The 18,309-nt window shown below is 42.2% G+C and overlaps 1 protein-coding gene across 1 annotated transcript in view; it reads left to right on the top strand.

Annotated features, from left to right (window-relative positions):
- The window catches only part of si:ch211-225b11.4 (tRNA (32-2'-O)-methyltransferase regulator THADA), a 308,818-nt gene that overhangs the window by 22,588 nt on the left and 267,921 nt on the right, over positions 1–18,309 (top strand). The gene's annotated exons all lie outside the window — the stretch shown is intronic.

The following is an 18,309-nucleotide window of genomic DNA, read 5'->3' as shown; positions in this document are numbered from 1 at the left end:
AATGTGGTAATGCCAAGATAAACTGATGGTGATCAAAGGATAATCATTGGCCAGGACAGAGAGGATAACTCCCACTCTTTCAAATACTGTGTGGGATCCTTTGTATCCCTCTCAAAGAAACGAATAACCTTGCAGTTGTTATTTTCAATAATTTGGGAAAAATGAACAGCAACTGGATATAAAATACCGTCAAACTGGTACTTGGGATGTTGGTTTGATACCAGTGTCCTTTGTACAGATGATTTATAGTTACCAGGAAAGGTCAACTTTCTCCTTCATTACATTCTGCTCTCAAAAGCTAAGATCACAAAGGTATCAGTAGTTTCAGAGGCAAAGTTCCTAAATATATTGGCACTCAACAAACCAAGATGATTTTTCTGGCTCAAGGGCATTGCAGAAAGGAAGATACAGTCCCTGTAACTCCCATGGATTTTCCATGCGGCGTTTTGTTGGAACCTCAATCAACCTTTTCTTTTGCAGTAATTCTCTCACAGGTTCTCCCAATAACCCCCCATTAATATTCACTTAACCATTTCTCTCTCCTGCAATATGAGGGAACTCCCCTTTTCTGGAACACTGCACCTTTACATTTGTATCATCCCTTTGCTGAGGTAGTTGATCAAAACTGAAACACTGGCCACACAAATCTGCAACAGATTGGGAGGATATTACATTCCTGCAAGGAATGGGCTGAAAGCAGGAGCAGGATCTCTCCTAACACTTCACTTGCCAATAATGGTTATAGACCCTAATGTTACTGGAACCCAGGCAGGTGTCACTGCAAGGAGGGGCGAAATAAAAGATGACTGTTAGTCTCTAATATATGCTTGAAATGAAGGCATCTAATATGCATATTTAATTATACATGCACATTATTTAGATTGATAAATTCTTGATGTCACAAGGAATTAAGGGCTACAGGGAGAATGCGGGTAAGTGAAGTTGAAATGCCCATCAGCCATGATTAAATGGCGGAGTGGACTTGATGGGCCGAATGGCCTTACTTCCACTCCTATGTCTTATGGTTTTATTTGTACTTTTATATAAGATAATGGACACTCAATTTGTCCATCAACGTGTTTAATGTCAGGCTGCTTACCTTCTGAAATTAATAGAATCTGGGCTAGTGTTGGAAGTTTTGAAGAAAGTGAAGAAATTATAAGGACACTGTCTTCACTTGCCTTGAGGGAGGCTAAATGCTGGAGAGTTGCAAACGCTATTGCATTGTTCAAGAAACATAAGTATAAGCCCAGCAGTCACAGACTAGTCCGTTTAACTTTCGTGTGTAGGGCAGCTTCTCGAAACAATTGTTAAGGATGGAATCAATAGTTATATTGAAAAAAGTGGTTGATTAGGAAGAGTCAGCATGGATTTCTAAAAGGGAAATCATGTTTAAATAATGGTGGAGGTTTTTGAAGAGCTAACAAAAAGGCTTAAGGAAGGTAGTGCTGTTGATATGGTGTCCGTGGACTTTCAGAAGCCATTTGATACAGTACCACACAGCAGATTTGTCAGGCAAGTTATAGGTCATTGAATTAAGTATGGTGGAGACAGGTTTAATTGAGGCATCCAAGAGGGCATATATTGCGCTCAGCCAAATAATTAATGTCCAAAGGAATGGGGAGAAAGTAGGAGTTTGGCACGAGGTAATGATGCTTGTTTAATGAGCCAGTGTAGGAATGGTGGGCCGAATAGTCTCCTGTGTCACAGCACTTCTCTGATTCTGTGAAATGGATTTTGCTAATTGCAAACTAATTTCCCAAAATGATTTTTGTTTTGCTGGTTATGATATTTCCTTTGAATTCATTACTAAGTGGTACGTAGTCTGGGTTGAGCATTCTGTTGTGTAACCTAATGCTATCTTTGGGTGTACAGACAAAATGATGTTAAGTAGAAATGATATCAGCCCAGAAGGCAATTCTGCCCAAAATGCCTCCACCGTTGTTTTTATATAAGAGCTAGTAATTACTCCTACTCCCTTGCTCCTCTGCGTTAGTTCTACAAATTTTCCTTTTTAAATTTTAAATGCAATTCCCTTTTTTTTAAGTTGCTATTGTAGTCTCATTTCATGAGTGGTGAACTGCGGGGATCAGTGCTGGGTCTCCACCTATTACAGTAGATATAAATAGATTAAGGGAGGAAGGAATGGTTGTAAAAATTTGCTGATAACGCAAAGATGGATGGGGAAGTAAGTTGTGTGGAAGACATTAAGGGGTTTCAAAAGGATATAGATTATTTCAGTGAGTGGGCAAAGCTTTAGCAAATGCGATACAATGTAGGAAAATGTGAAATTGTCCATTTTGTTAGGAAGAATATAAAAGAAGCATATAACTCATATTTTGGAATAAATTGCAAAAGACTAATATGCAGATATAGCAAGTATTTAAGAAAACTGATTGATAGAATGTTATCATTTATTGCAAGCAGAATCAAATGTCAAAGTATTTTAGGGAGAGGTTGAATAGGCTAGGGCTGTTTTCCCTGGAGCATCGGAGGCTGAAGGATGACTTTATAAGGTTTATAAAATCATAATGGGCAAAGTCTTTTCCCTGAGGTAGAGGAGTCTAGAACTAGAGGGCAAAGGCTTATGGTGAGAGGGGAAAGATATAAAAGAGACCTAAGGGGCAACTTTTTCATGCAGAGAGTGGTCCTTTTATGGAATGAGCTGCCAGAGGAAGCGGAGGAGGCTAATACCAGTACATCTAGATGGGTATATGAATAGGAACGGTTTGGAGGGATATGGGCTGGGTGCTGGCAGCTGGGACTAGATTGGGTTGGGATATCTGGTCAGCATGGATGAGTTGGACTGAAGGATCTGTTTCCATGCTGTATATCTCTATGACTCTATGATTACGTGGTCCATGTATCTCATGTGCAGGAATGAACATTATCACAGTTTACCGGGAAAGCATGCGGAAAATCAAGTCCCACTATTCCTGGAGTCATCACAGAAGTCAAAGATATTTGAAAAGAGACACACAGATTCCCCAGTTTACTTGATTTCTGTAGTGGTTCTGTTCGCCGAGCTGGAAGTTTTTGTTGCAAACGTTTCGTCCCCTGGCTAGGAGACATCATCAGTGCTCTGGAGCCTCCTGCGAAGCGCTTCTTTGATGTTTCTTCCGGTATTTATAGTGGTCTGTCCTTGCCGCTTCCGGGTGTCAGTTTCAGCTGTCCGCTGTAGTGGTTGGTATATTGGGTCCAGGTCGATGTGTTTGTTGATGGAGTTTGTGGATGAATGCCATGCCTCTAGGAATTCCCTGGTTGTTCTCAGTCTGGCTTGCCCTATGATAGTAGTGTTTTCCCAGTCGAATTCATGTTGCTTGTTGTCTGAGTGTGTGGCTACTAGGGATAGCTGGTCGTGTCGTTTCGTGGCTAGCACAACAACAAGCACCCAAGCTACAAATCTTCGCACAAACTTTGATTACTTGATTTCTACATTTAAGTTGATAGAAAGCACAGACCCGGTTTCTGTACTTAACAAGAATTGTTATTTATTACAAATAATTAGACTCTAGCTACAGGCAAACAATTATAAACCTTCGCCATATAATTCAGATTCCCTTGTAAACCCCCCCTCTCTCCCACATATAGATATAAATGTTGAAGGAAAAAATATGGATGGAGGGAGAACTGGGAAAGTAGTTCAGTCGTCTTTGTTAATAAAGTCCGTTGAGCTGGTTCTTGCTGATCAGAAGGTTTCTTCTCAACCTTCTCTGGATGCTTTCATTGATTTGCAAAACACACTGGGTGGCTGGTTCACTTATAAAAGTTCTTCTTGTCTTATCTAATCAGTGTTACGGCAGCTGCATAAGCAGTATTTTAAGATACTGGGATGGCAAACCAAACCACCTCAGCCTCACTATCACTAGATTTGCAACACAGTTTTCAATGACTCTCAAAATTGCTCTATTGTTGCGTGCCTCTAGATTTTTCAAAGGACAGATCTTGGACACCAATTTAAAAATTATCAATTTCTTATTAAGAATATAACTTTAGCAGAACACAGATAAACTACAAGATAGCCTAATTAATATCTGTGATTTAAACTCAGTTTTCTTTGTTCATAAATTCATACACCGACCAACAGACAGACACAGCTAAAAGATAAATGAAGGAAGAATATGTAAGAACTTGCCAGTTCAATAACTGATTCAACAATAGACTTCAGGCTTCCATGAAATCTTTGGAGGATGGATCATATTACTGGTAGTTGCTGGATATCATGTTGGAATTCCAAAGTCACTGGTCATTGCAGCTTCCACAGACCCCTGGAGACTTGGATTTATTATATTCTGGGATTCTTTTTCTGTAAACTTTCAACAAGTAACTGGAGAATAACTAGACAGGACAACACGGAAAAGTACAGCCTCAGCCTGGGATCTTTAAAGCAAACTGCCTCCTGCCCAGAACTATTCAGCACACCAGTTCACTCTATTTTTCCCCCTTTTTTCCAACATTCTCTGTGGGTGTCTGGTTAGCACCAGCCCTCCCTTGATTAACTAATTCAACATTCAACTAGCTGCCAGACCTTGAGCACAGGATATAGTTTGCTGAGAACAGTAATTAACTTGCATTATGTTTCCAAGCCTACATTCCCTTCATTTTACTGTCATCCATGTGCCTATCTAAGAGTTGCTAATGCCCCTGATGTATCTGACTCTACCACCACTGTTGGCAATGCATTCCACAAGGTCACAACTCTGTGTAAAGAACTGACCTCTAACATCTCCCCTAAACCTTCTTCCAGTCACTTTAAAATTATACCACCTCATGATAGAATTTTCTGTTCTGGGAAGAAGTCTCTGACGAATCACTCTATCTATGCCTCTTAGCATCTTGTACACCTCTATCAAGTCGTCTCTCACCCTTCTTTGCTCCAATGAGCAAAGCCTCAGCTCCTTCAATCTTTCTTCATAAGACATGCCCTCCAATCCAGGCAGCATCCTGGTAAAACTCCTCTGAAACCCCTTGAAAGCTTCCATATCCTTCCTAAAATGAGGCGATCAGAACTGAACACATTATTCCAAGTGTGATCTACCCAGGCTCTGTAGAGCTGCAGCATACCCTCAAGGCTCTTAAACTCAGTCCCCCAGTTAATGAAAGCCAACACACCATACATCTTCTTTACAGCCCTATCAACTTGGGTGGCAAATTTGGAGGATCTATGCACCTCAGGATCCCTCTGTTTCTCCACACTGCTAAGAATCCTGCCATTAACTCTGTAATCTGCTTTCAAATTCCATCTTCCAAAATGAATCACTTTCCAGGTTGAACTCGAACTGCCATTTATCAGCCTAGTTCTGCATCCTGTCAATGCCCCACTGCAACTTATAACAGCCTTCCACCCTCTCCACCACTCCACTTTGGTGTCATGGGCAAACTTACTAACCCACCCTTCTACTTCCTCATCCAAATCATTCATAAAAATCACAAAGAGCAAAGGTCCCAGAACAGATGCCTGCGGAACATCACTGATCACCGAGCTCCAGGCTGAACACTTATCATGTACTACCATCCTCTATTTTCTTATGGGCCAGCCAATTCTGTATCCAGACAGCCACATTTCCCTGTATCCCATGCCTACTTACTTTCTGAATGAGCCTACCATGGGGAACCTTACTAAAATCCAAATACACCACATCCGTTGCTCCACCTTCATCAATGTTTTTTGTCATATCCTCAACGAATTCAGTAAGGCTTGTGAGGCATGATTTGCCCCTCTCAAAGCCATGCTGACTATCTCTAATCAAACTATGGTTTACCAAATAATCATAAGTTCTATCTCTCAGAATCCTCTCCAATAATTTTTCCACCATAGACGTAAGACTGACTGGCCTGTAATTCCTAAGATTATTCCTATTCCCTTTCTTGGTCAAGAAAATAACATTTGCCATCCTCCAATCATCTGGTGCTACTCCAATGGACAGTGATGATGCAAAGAGTGTAGTGCTGGAAAAGCACAACAGAGCAGGCAACATCGGAAGAGCAAGAGAATCGACATTTTGGGTAAAAGCCCTTCATCAGGAAGCCCAGCACCACACACTCTAACTGCCTAGTGAGGACACAAAGATCATCACCAAAGATGCAGCAGTCTCTTCCCTCGCTTCTTGCAGTAACCTTGGTTATATCCCATCTGGGCTGAAAATGTGTTGCTGGTTAAAGCACAGCAGGTTAGGCAGCATTCAAGGAACAGGAAATTCGACGTTTCGGGCCAGAGCCCTTCATCAGGAAATCCTGATGAAGGGCTCTGGCCCGAAACGTCGAATTTCCTGTTCCTTGAATGCTGCCTAACCTGCTGTGCTTTAACCAGCAACACATTTTCAGCTCTGATCTCCAGCATCTGCAGACCTCACTTTTTACTCTATATCCCATCTGGTCCAGGGGGCTTACCTATCCTTATGTGTTTCAAAGTTTTCAGCACATCTTCCTTGTTACCATCATCCTGTTCAAGCGTATCAGCCTGTTTCATGCTGTCCTCATAAACAATAAGGTTTCTCTCACTGGTGAATACCGAAACAAGGAATTCATTAAGGACCTCCTCTGACTCCAGGCACAAGTTCCCTCCACTATCTCTGATCGGCCCTACCCGCACTCTGGCTATTCTCTTGTTCTTCACATATGTGTAGAATGCCTTAGGGTTTTCCTTAATCCTACCCACTAAAGCTTTTTCATGCCCCCCTTCTTGCTCTTCTAATTCCATTCTTCAGTTCCTGCCTGGTTACTTTGTAACCCTCTAGAGCCCTGTCTGATCCTTGCCTCCTCAACCTTATGTAAGCTTCCTTCTCCCTCTTGACTATATGTTCCACCTCTTTTGTCACCAAAGGTTCCTTCAACCTACCATCCCTTCCTTGCCTCTGTGGGACAAACCTCTCCAGTACTATCAGCAAGTGCTTCTAAACAACCCAGTTCCTGCCTAATAACATTGTAATTCACCCTCCCCCAATTAAATACTTTTCCATACTGTCTGCTTCTATCCTTCTCCATGACTATAGTAAAAGTTAGGAAGCTGTGATCACTATCACCAAAATGCCCTCCCACCGGGAGATCTGACACCTGGCCTGGTCCAATGCCAAGCACCAAATCCAATATGACCTCCCCTCTAGTCGGCCTATCTACACATTGAGTCAGGAATCCTTCCTGGATACACCTGATAAAAACTGTTCCATCCAAATTATTTGAACTGAGGAGGTTCCAGTCAATGTTAGGAAATTTGAAGTCACCCATGACAACAGCCCTGTTCCTTCTGCACCTTTTCAAAATCTGCCTTCCAGTCTGCTCTTCTATGTCTCTGTTGCCATTGAGGGGTTTGTAGAAGTGACTGCTCATTTCCTGTTTCTGACTTCCATCCGTACTGACTCAGTAGACAAGCCCTCCTCAATGACCTCCTTTTCGGCAGCTGTGACACTATCCTTGAAGAGCAATGCCACTCCTCCTCCTCTTTTAACTCCCTCCACACCATGTCTCTTGAAACATCTGAACCCTGATACATCCAACAACCATTCCTGCCCCTGTGATATCTAAGTCTCTTGTAATTGCCACAGCATCATAGTTCCAATACTGATCCATGCTCTAAGTTCATCACCCTTATTCTTGACACTTGTTTTGGTGTTGAAATAGACACATTTCAACCCATCATATTGACTGCAACTTTGCCCTGTCAACTGCCTATGCCTTTTCATAGATTCTCTGCATGCCGTATCTGGCTGTATACTAGCTACCCCATCCTCAGATCTGCAGCTCTGATCCCCAACCCCCTGCCAAACTGGTTTTAACCCTCCTGAAGAGCTCTGGCAAACCTCCTGCCCACTGCACTTAAAGTGCAACCCATCCTTTTTGTACAGGTCCCACGTTCCCCAGCAGGTATCCCAGCAGGTATCTGAAGCCACTCCTCCTACACAAGCCTTGCAGCCATGTGTTCAGCTGCACTCGCTCTCTGTTCCTAGCTTCACCAGTCCGTTGCACTGGTAGCAATCCTGAGATTGCTACTCTGCTCTTCCTGCCTTTTAGTTTCCAACCTAACTCCCTCTATTTTCTTTTCAGGTCCTCCTCCTTTTCCTAGGTATGCCTTGCTACTGATGTGTAGCTCGACTTTTGGCTGCTCTCCCTCCCCCTTAAGAATCCTGTAGACTCAATCTGAGACATTCCTGACCCTAACACCCGGGAGGCTACACACCATCGTGGAGTCTCGCTCATGACCACAGAATCTCCTGTCTGTTCCTGTCACCATTGAATCTCCTATCACTATCGCTCTCCTATTCTGTCCCCTTCCCTTCTGAGCCACAGATAGTGGATGATTTTAATTTTTCAAACATTGACTGGGACTCCCATGGTGTTAAAGGTTTGGATGGTGAAGAATTTGTTAAATGCATTCAAAAAAAGTTTCTTTATCAATATATAAATATTCCTCCTAGCGAAGGAACAAACCTTACCTTGAGTAATAAGACAAGGCAAGTGAATGAAGGGAAATACTTTGAGTCTAGTGATCATAACTCTCTTTGGTTTAAAATAGTTATGATAAAGGATAAGCCTTACATAAAAATTAAAGTTTTTAATTGGAATAAGCAAATTTTAATGGCATGAGACAAGAGCTTTCAAAAGTTGATTGGAGTAGATTATTCACAGGTAAAAGAATGTCTGATAAATGGGAGGATTTCAGGAGTGTGATAACAAGAGCTCACGGTCATTATGTTCCTATTAAAGTGAAAGACAGGCTGGTATGATTAAAGCATAACGGATAAATAAAGATATTGAGGTTTTAGTCAAAAATAAAAAAAAATCGTATGTTAGATTTAGAAAGTTGGATTCAAATGAATCATTTGAACAATGTAAAGAGTATAGGGCATTCTTAAGAGGGAAATCAGGAAGGCAAAGAGAGGATATTACATAGCCTAAGACTAAGGTTAATCAAAAGAGGTTCAACAAGTACATTAGAGCTAGAGTGCAACTAGGGAGAGAGTAGGACCTCTTGAAGTTCAAAGTGGTCATCTTTATGTCATCTCGTCAGGAGATGGGAGAGATAATAAATGAATATTTTGTGTCAGTTTTTACTGTGGAGAAAGAATGGAGAATAGAGAACTCAGGAAAATAAATAATGACATTTTGAAAATTGTTCACATTACAGAAGAGGAAGTGCTGGAGGTCTTAGAAAATATAAAGGCAGATAAATCTCTAGGACTTAATCTAGTATATCCCAGGACATTGTGGGATGTCAGGAAGAAAATTGCAGAAATATCTATATCAACTATAACTACAGGTGCTGGATGACTGGAGAGTGTGCCTTTGATTAAGAACGGTTGTAAGGAGGAACCTGGGAATTATAGAGCTGTGAGTCTGACTTTGGTAGTTGGTATGTTGTTGGAGGTGATTTTGAAAGATAGGATTTATATGCATTTGGAGAGGCAAGGAATGACTAGGGATAGTCAGCATAGTTTTCTTTGAGGGAAATTGTTTCTCACAAACTTGATTGAGTTTTTTGAGGAAATAACCAAGAAGATTGATCAGGGCAGAGCAACACAGATTGTTTACTTGGACCTTAGTAAAACCTTTGCCAAGGTTCCTCATCGTAGCCTAATTCGTAAAGTTAGATCCCAGAGGATTCAGAGTGAGCTTGCCAGTTGGTTACAAACTTGGTATAATGGCAGGAGACTGAGAGTGATGATGGATGGTTGTTTTTCAGACTGGAGGCCTGTCACCAGCAGTGTTCCATGGGAATTGGTGCTGAGTTTCATTTTGGTTTGTCATTTACATAAAGGATTAGATGAGAATATAGAAGGCATGGTTACTAAGGTGGTGGATGGCACCAAAGTTGGGGGTACAGTGGACAGTGTAGTAGGTTATCTAAGATTGCAAATAGATCTTGATTAATTGGGCCAATCAGCTGAAGGATGGCAGTTTAATTTGGATAAATGTGAGCTATTGCATTATGGTAAAACAAACAAGAGTGGGACTTATACACTTAAAAGTAGGGCCTTGGGTAATGTTGTAAAACAGAGAAACGTAGGAGTTCAGGTACAGAATTCTTTGAAGTTTGCATCATATCTAGACAGGGTGGTTAAGAAGGCATTTAGCATGCTTGCCTTCATTGCTCCGATCTTTGAGTACAGGAATTTGGAGGTTATGTTGAGGTTGTACAGGACGTCGGAGAGGCCTCTTCTGGAATACTGTGTCCATTTCTGGGTGCCCTATTAGTAGAAGGATATTACTAAGCTGGAGAAGGTTCACAAGAGTTTTACCAAGGTTTTGCTGGAAATAGAGGATTTCAGTTATAAAGAGAGGCTGGATAGGCTGGGATGTTTTTCACTGGAGCGTAGGGTGTTGAGGGGTGACCTTATAGAGGTTTATAAAATAATGAGGGGTATAGTTAAGGCAGTGGGAGGTGTCTTTTCCCTAGGGTGTGAATTTTCAAGACAAGGGGTATATTTTTTAAGGTGAGGAGAGAGAGATTTAAAAAAGATATGAGGGGCAATTCTTTTACACATGCAGTGGTTCTTATATGAAATGAACTTCCTGGGGAGGTGGTGGATGTGGGTATAGTTACAACATACCCACAATGATTCTGACTGTCAACCCTATCTATGCATCTCATAATTTTATAGACTCCCTTCAGCCTCCGCCACTCTAGAGAAAGCAACCTAAGTTTTTCTAGCCTCTTCTTATAACTCATACCCTCTAATCCAGGAGCATCCTGATAAACCTCTACTGCACTCTGTCCAAAGCCTCCACATCCTTTCTGTAATGCGGCAACCAGAATTAAGCACAATCTGCTCAGCGTGGCCTAACTAAAGTCTTATAAAGCTGCAACATGACATCCTGACTCTTGTACTCACTTCCCTGACCAGTAAAGGCAAATATGCCATAGTGGGGCACTGGACTCTGGCACAGAGTCTGTCCCTGCTGCTCAGAAGGGAAGGGGAAAGAGGAGCAGAGCAGTAGTCATTGGGGACTCCATGGTTAGGGGGACAGATAGGAGGTTCTGTAGGGATGAGAGAGACTCATGGTTGGTATGTTGCCTCCTAGGTGCCAGGGTTCGTGATGTCTCTGATCGTGTTTTTGGGATTCTTAAGGGTGAGGGGGAGCAGCCCCAAGTTGTGGTCCACATAGACACCAACAACATAGATAGGAAGAGAGATGGGGATTTAAGGCAGAAATTCAGGGAGCTAAGATGGCAGCTTAGAGCTAGGATGAACAGAGTTGTTATCTCTCGTTTGTTGCCCGTGCCACGTGCTAGTGAGGCGAGGAATAGGGAGAGAGAGGAGTTGAACACGTGGCTACAGGCATGGTGCTAGAGGGAGGGTTTTGGATTCTTGGATAATTGGGGTCTTTCTGGGGTAGGTGGGACCTCTACAAGCAGGATGGTCTTCATCTGAACCAAGAGGGTACCAATATCCTGGGGTGCGGGGGGGGGGGGGGTTCGCGGAATTCGCTCAGGCTATTGGGGTGGGTTTAAACTAATCCAGCAGGGGGATGGGAACCAAAACTGTCGTTTGAGTGTAGAACAGTTTGAGAGTAGGGTGGTCCGAAATCAAGTTTCAGGGACGCAAGATGGCACCGGCAAGCAAGAAGTTGGTTTGAAGTGTGTCTACTTCAACGCCAGGAGCATTCGGAATCAGGTGGGTGAACTTGCAGCATGGGTTGGTACCTGGGACTTCGATGTTGTGGCCATTTCGGAGACATGGATGGAGCAGGGACAGGAATGGTTGTTGCAGGTTCCAGGGGTTTAGATGTTTCAGTAAGAACAGAGAAGATGGTAAAAGAGAGGAGGGGGGGGGGGGAGGAATGTGGCATTGTTGGTCAAGGACAATATTATAGTGGCAGAAAGGATGTTTGGGGACTCATCAACTGAGGTAGTATGGGCTGAGGTTAGAAACAGGAAAGGAGAGCTCACCCTGTTAGGAGTTTTCTATAAGTTTCCGAATAGGTCCAAAGATGTAGAGGAAGGGATAGAAAAGATGATTCTCAATACGAGTGAGAGAGACAGGGTAGTTGTCATGGGGGACTTCAACTTTCCAAATATTGACTGGGAACACTATAGTATGAGTATAGAAGGGTCAGTTTTTGTCCAGTGTGTGCAGGAGGGCTTCCTGACATAAGGGGTGAAGCGACATTAGATTTGGTACTGGGTTAGACTTGGAAGTAGGTGAGCACTTTGGTGATAACGATCACAATTCTGTTATGTTTACTTTAGTGATAGAAAGGGATAGGCATATGCCACTGGGCAAGAGTTACAGCTGGGGGAAAGGCAATTAGGATGCAATTAGGCAACTTTTAGAAAGCATAGGATGGGGAACGAAACTGCAGGGATGGGCACATTAGAAATGTGGAGCTTATTCAAGGAAAAGCTCCTGTGTGTCCTAGATAAATACGTACCTGTCAGGCAGGGAGGAAGCTGTTGGGCACGGGAGCTGTGGTTTACGAAGGAAATGGAGTCTCTGGTCAAGAGGAAGAAGAAGGCTTCTGTTAGGATGAGATGTGAAAGCTCAGTTAGGGTGCTTGAGGGTTACAAGGTAGCCAGGAAAGACCTACAGAGAGAGCTCAGAAGAGCCAGGCGGAGACATGAGAAGTTGTTGGCAGATAGGATCAGGGTAAACCCTAAGGCTTTCAATAGGTATTTAAGGAATAAAAGAATGACGAGAGTAAGATTAGGGCCAATCAAGGATAGTAGTGGGAAGTTGTGTGTGGAGTCAGAGGAGATGGGGAAGGACTTAATGAATATTTTTCGACAGTATTCCCTCTAGAAAACGACAACGTTGTAGAGGATAAAATTGAGATACAGGCTCCTGGACTAGGTAGGAGTGAGGTTCACAAGGAAGAGTTATTAGAAATCCTGCAGAGTGTGAAAATAGATAAGTCCCCTGGGCCGGATGGGATTTATCCTAGGATCTTCTGGGAAGCCAGGGAGGAGATTGCCGAGCCTTTGGCATTGATCTTTAAATCGTTATTGTCTACAGGAATAGTGCCAGAAGACTAGAGGATAGCACATGTGGTTCCTTTGTTCAAGAAGGGGAGTAGAGACAACCCTGGTAAATATAGACCAGTGAGCCTTACTTCAGTTGTTGGTAAAGTGTTGGAAAAGGTTATGAGACATAGGATTTATAATCATCTAGAAAATAATAATTTGATTCTGGATGGTCAGCACGGTTTTGTGAAGGGTAGGTCATGCCTCACAAAACTTATTGAGTTCTTTGAGAAGGTGACCAAACAAGTAGATGAGAGTAAACCGGTTGATGTGGTGTATATGGATTTCAGCAAGGCGTTCAATAAGGTTCCCCACAGTAGGCTATTGTACAAAATGCGGAAGAATGGGATTGTGGGAGATATAACAGTTTGGATTAGTAATTGACTTCTGAAAGAACACAGAGGGTAGTGGTTGATGGGAAATGTTTATCCTGGAGTCCAGTTACTCGTGGTGTACCGCAAGGGTCAGTGTTGAGCCCACTGCTGTTCGTCATTTTTATAAACGACCTGGATGAGGGCGTAGAAGGGTGGGTTAGTAAATTTGCAGACGACACTAAGGTCGGTGGAGTTGTGGATAGTGACGAAGGATGTTGTAGGTTACAGAGAGACATAGATAAGCTGCAGAGCTGGGCTGAGAGGTGGCAAATGGAGTTTAGTGTGGACAAGTGTGAGGTGGTTCACTTTGGTTGGTGTAACTGGAATGCAAAGTACTGGGCTAATGGTAAGATTCTTGGGAGTGCAGATGAGCAGAGAGATCTTGGTATCCAGATACACAGATCCTTGAAAGTTGCCACCCAGGTTGACAAGGTTGTTAAGAAGGCATACAATGTTTTAGCTTTTATTAATAGAGGGATCAAGTTCCGGAACCATGAGGAAATGCTACAGCTGTACAAAACTCTCGTGCAGCTGCACTTGGAGTATTGTGTACAGTTCTGGTCACCGCATTGTAAGAAGGATGTGGAAGCTTTGGAAAAGGTGCAGAGGAGATTTACTAGGATGTTGCCTGGTATGGAGGGAAGGTCTTACGAGGAAAGGCTGAGGGACTTGAGGCTGTTTTCGTTGGAGAGAAGAAGGTTGAGAGGTGATTTAAAAGAGACATATAAGATCATCAGAGGGTTAGATAGGGTGGACAGGGAGAGCCTTTTTCCAAGTATGGTGAAGGTGAGCACGAGGGGGCATAGTTTTAAATTGATGGGTGATAGATATAGGACAGATGTCAGAGGTAGTTTCTTTAATCAGAGAGCAGTAAGGGTATGGAATGCTTTGCCTGCAACGGTAGTAGATTCACCAACTTTAAGTACATTTAAGTCGTCATTGGACAAGCATATGGACGTACATGGAATAGTGTAGGTTAAATGGGCTTCAGGTTGGTATGACTGATCGGTGCAACATCGAGGGCCAAAGGGTCTGTACTGGATGTTATTTTCTGTGTTCTTTCCCACCCTATCTATTTGCATGGTGACATTCAGGGCGATATGGACTTGAACCCCAAGATCCCTCTGTGAATCAATGCTGTTCAGGGTCCTGCCATTAACTGTATACTTTTCCTTAACATTTGATCTTCCAAAGTGCAAGACTTCAAACTTACCTGGATTAAACTCCATCTACCATTTCACTGCCCATATCTGCAACTGATCTATATCTTGCTGTATCCTTTGACAAACTTCGACACTATTCACAACTTCACCAAACTTTGTATCCTCTGTGAACTTACTAACCCATCAATCTATGTTTTCATCCAAGTTCATTATTTATATCACAAAAGTGGATCCATTGGAGAGAGTACAAAAGCGCTTTATGAGAATGTTTCCGCCATGAGAAGCATCAATTATGAAGCTGGATTGGAGACGTTGGGACTGTTTTCTTGGAGAATAGAAGGCTAAGATGAGATTTGATTAATGTTTTCAAAATCATGAAAGGTCTGGACAGAGGAATAGGAAGAAACTATTCCCTTTGGCCATAGGATCAAGAATGAATGGATGCAGATTTAAAGTGACTGGCAAAGAGATAAAATGTCATTGAGAATGAATTTTCTCCTACAGCAAGTAGTTACGATCAGGAATGTACTGTCTGGAAATGCGGAGGAGGTGGGTTCAATTGACACTTTCAAGAGGGCATTCCTGTTGTCTGTCACTGGATACCAGCCTCCAGTCACATAAACAGCCTTCAGACATCACACTCTGTCTCAACTTGGATCCAACTTGCTAACGTACCCTGAATCCCATGTGCTTTTGTGTTCTTCATCAATTTTCCATGCGGGATCTTGTCAAAGGCTTTATTGAAATCCATAGAACCAACATCATCTGCACTATGCTCATTTACATATCTGGTCACTTCCTATAGAAGTTTAACCAAATTTGCTATGCATGACCTCCCTCTGCCGTGCTAATTATCTCTGATAAAACCTAGCCTCTCTAAATAGGAATTAATTTTCTTCAGAATTTTCTCCAAAAGGTTTCCCAACCACTGATGTGAGATTCATTGATCTGTAGTTCCCTGGTCTATCTCTATCACCCTTCTTGAAACATGGGAACATATTTGCTGTCCTCCAGTCCTCTGGCACCTCCCCTGTGGCCAAAGAGGAAATAAAACTTTGGGTCAGGGATTCGATAGTTTCCTCCTTCGTCTCCCACAGCAGCCTGGAATACAACTCATTTGGATCCATGGATTTCTATATCAAACTGCTCAAGAGCTTCACAGATTATCATCATCTGATTCATCTGTCTGGCTTATTCCCAGAAGTAGGTCCAGCGCTGCAACATCCCTTGTAGGACCATACACATGTCTTTATGAAAAGTTCTCCTCAATATAGTTCAAAAAGTCTGAGTCCTCTAAACCGTTTATACCATGATTATCCCAATATATACCGGGGTAGTTGAAACCCCCTAACATAATTACCCTGTTGCTTTTTTTGCATACTTCAGTGAATTGTCGACATATTTGCTTCTCTATTGCCTCTGTCTATTTGTCTTATTCTTAAGCTTTACCAGAAAACCTCATTTGACATTTCTTCTGTATTGTTAGACTTAAAGGACCTCATGGGATCTTTAAATTGCTCAAAATGTTTGCAAGGACACACATGCATGTCAATATGTAGCTAATTGAGTAGCTAACTCTACCTAATATATCCATCAACTAATGAGATAATCTATTACCTTAAACTACTTTATACATTTTTGCAAGGTTTGTGAAGATTTGTAGCTCAGGTTGAGGTTTAGGGTGTAGGTTTGCTCACTGAGCTGTAGGTTTGATATCCAGACCTGGCTCGGTAACATCATCAGTGGGGACCTCCAAGTGAAGCGAAGCTGTTGTCTCCTGCTTTCTATTTATATCTTTCTCCTGGATGGGGTTTGTGGTGATGTCATTTCCTGTTTGTTTTCTGAGGGGTTGATAGATGGTCCATGTACAAACTAATGAGTCTCACTGCCTTGTCTTCATGCAGTAACTTTGAATGGCTGGCACTTGGAGTTCTATCTCCGATTCTGTGGCATTGGTCTATATAACCCCAGTCCTACAGGGAAAGTCCATGGCCCCGGTCCCATGAACACAGTCTGATGTTGAAAGTTCAACGAATGGGACTGTTCTGGTTCATGCTGTATTGTCATTTTATAGTAATTTCAGTACTTTTCCAGACACTCCATTGTGCAGATCATCAGTTGAAAAAATCTCCAAGTGACTCTGTGTTAACTGCATAAAAGAATGGTTCCTTCAGATAGTCATGGATACCTCCCAGCCAAAATAGTTTGTTTTTTTTTACAGCAGAGTTATTTCATTTATTTTTCCACTTTCCTTCAGTTGCTCATTGTCATGTCCAAATATAATTTTTAACCCCAAGAGTGTACCTTCCAAGATGAGATTGAGTGAGTGGACAAAAGTGAAGTTTGCAATTTTTGAGAAGATTTGTCACTCAGGTTGAGGTTCAGATTGTAAGTTTGCTCACTGAGCTGGAAGGTTGGTTTCATTACCACGCTAGGTAACATCATCAGTGAGCCTCCAGTGATGCACTGGTGTTATGTCCCGCTTTCTATTTATGTATCTCGGTTTGTTAAGGTGAGGAATATCATTTCTGGTTCTTTTTCTCAGATGTTGGTAAATGGAATCCAAATCGATGTGGTTATTGATGGAGTTCCGGTTTGAATGCCAGACCTCTAGGAATTCCTGTGCGTGTCTGTTTAGCCTGTCCTAGGATGGATGTGTTGTCCCAGTAGAAGTGGTGTCCTCCTTTATCTGTATGTAAGGATACTAGTAGTAGTGGATCATGTCTTTTGTTCACTTTGGCAGGAATAATTAAAAAGCAGAGAACAACTGCAGAATTCCTAGGTGTAGAAGGATCTAGGTGTTCACTCCAGGAATTACAACAAGTTCGTCTGAATGTTCAGCAAATAATTATGAGTGCTATCCTTTATTGAAAGAGAAATTGTGCATAAAGGTAAAGATGTTATGCTCAAATTGTACAAGGCATTGATGAGACCACATAGAACATAGAACATTACAGCACAGTACAGGCCCTTCAGCCCTCAACTTTGTGCCAACCTGTGGAACCGATCTGAAGCCTATCTATCCTACACTATTCCATTTTCATCCATATGTTTCACCAATGACCATTTAAATTCCTTTAAAGTTGGCGAGTCTCCTACTTTGCAGATAGTGTGTTCCAATCCCCTACTAGTCTCTGAGTAAAGGAACTGTCCTTTAACCAATGGTCTATCCAAATGGATGTATTACTCTCATGAAACAATCTTAAACAACTATTTTCTACACTGTGTACAGTTTGGTCTCTTTATTTAAATACAGATGTAAATGCATTGGAGAAGTTCAGAGGAGGTTTACTAGGTTAATACCTGGAATGAGTGGGTTGACTTAGTTTTTCAACGAATTGGACCAGCTGAACTTGTTTTCACTGGGGTTTAGAAGAGTGGGGTATGATTTAATTGTAGTGTGTAAGATCTTCAATGGTCTTGATATTAAATATTTTTGTTTCCTATTGGAGATACTTCCAGAACTAGGTCATTCTGGAAAGTGCCTTTGCTAAGAAGGTCTGGAGATAAGTGCACTGGTTTTGTTGAGTTCATCCTGAGCAGCCTTATGATGCAGAAACATGTTCTCCAGGTTGTTCACGGGGACACAGACCAGAAAAAATATCAGCTGTACCTGGAGGGTTATCACCTTGGTGAAAGATGCAGTTTGGTGTCCCTGAAACTGGCTGGCCTTCCAGCACAAAGAGTTGTCCTCAAGCAAGTGTTGCACAAAAGCCCATTCCAAGATCCAGCACTGCATACTGAGGGGACAGCCACTAAGGATGTGCAATGAGGAAAGATTGCTGTCCAAGGAGTTAATAACTTATCAAACTCCATT

Source organism: Hemiscyllium ocellatum, chromosome 24 (genome assembly GCF_020745735.1).
Source record: "Hemiscyllium ocellatum isolate sHemOce1 chromosome 24, sHemOce1.pat.X.cur, whole genome shotgun sequence".
Lineage (NCBI taxonomy): Eukaryota > Metazoa > Chordata > Chondrichthyes > Orectolobiformes > Hemiscylliidae > Hemiscyllium > Hemiscyllium ocellatum.
Note: the sequence above shows the minus strand (reverse complement) of the source record. Positions and strands in the feature narration are given on the sequence as shown.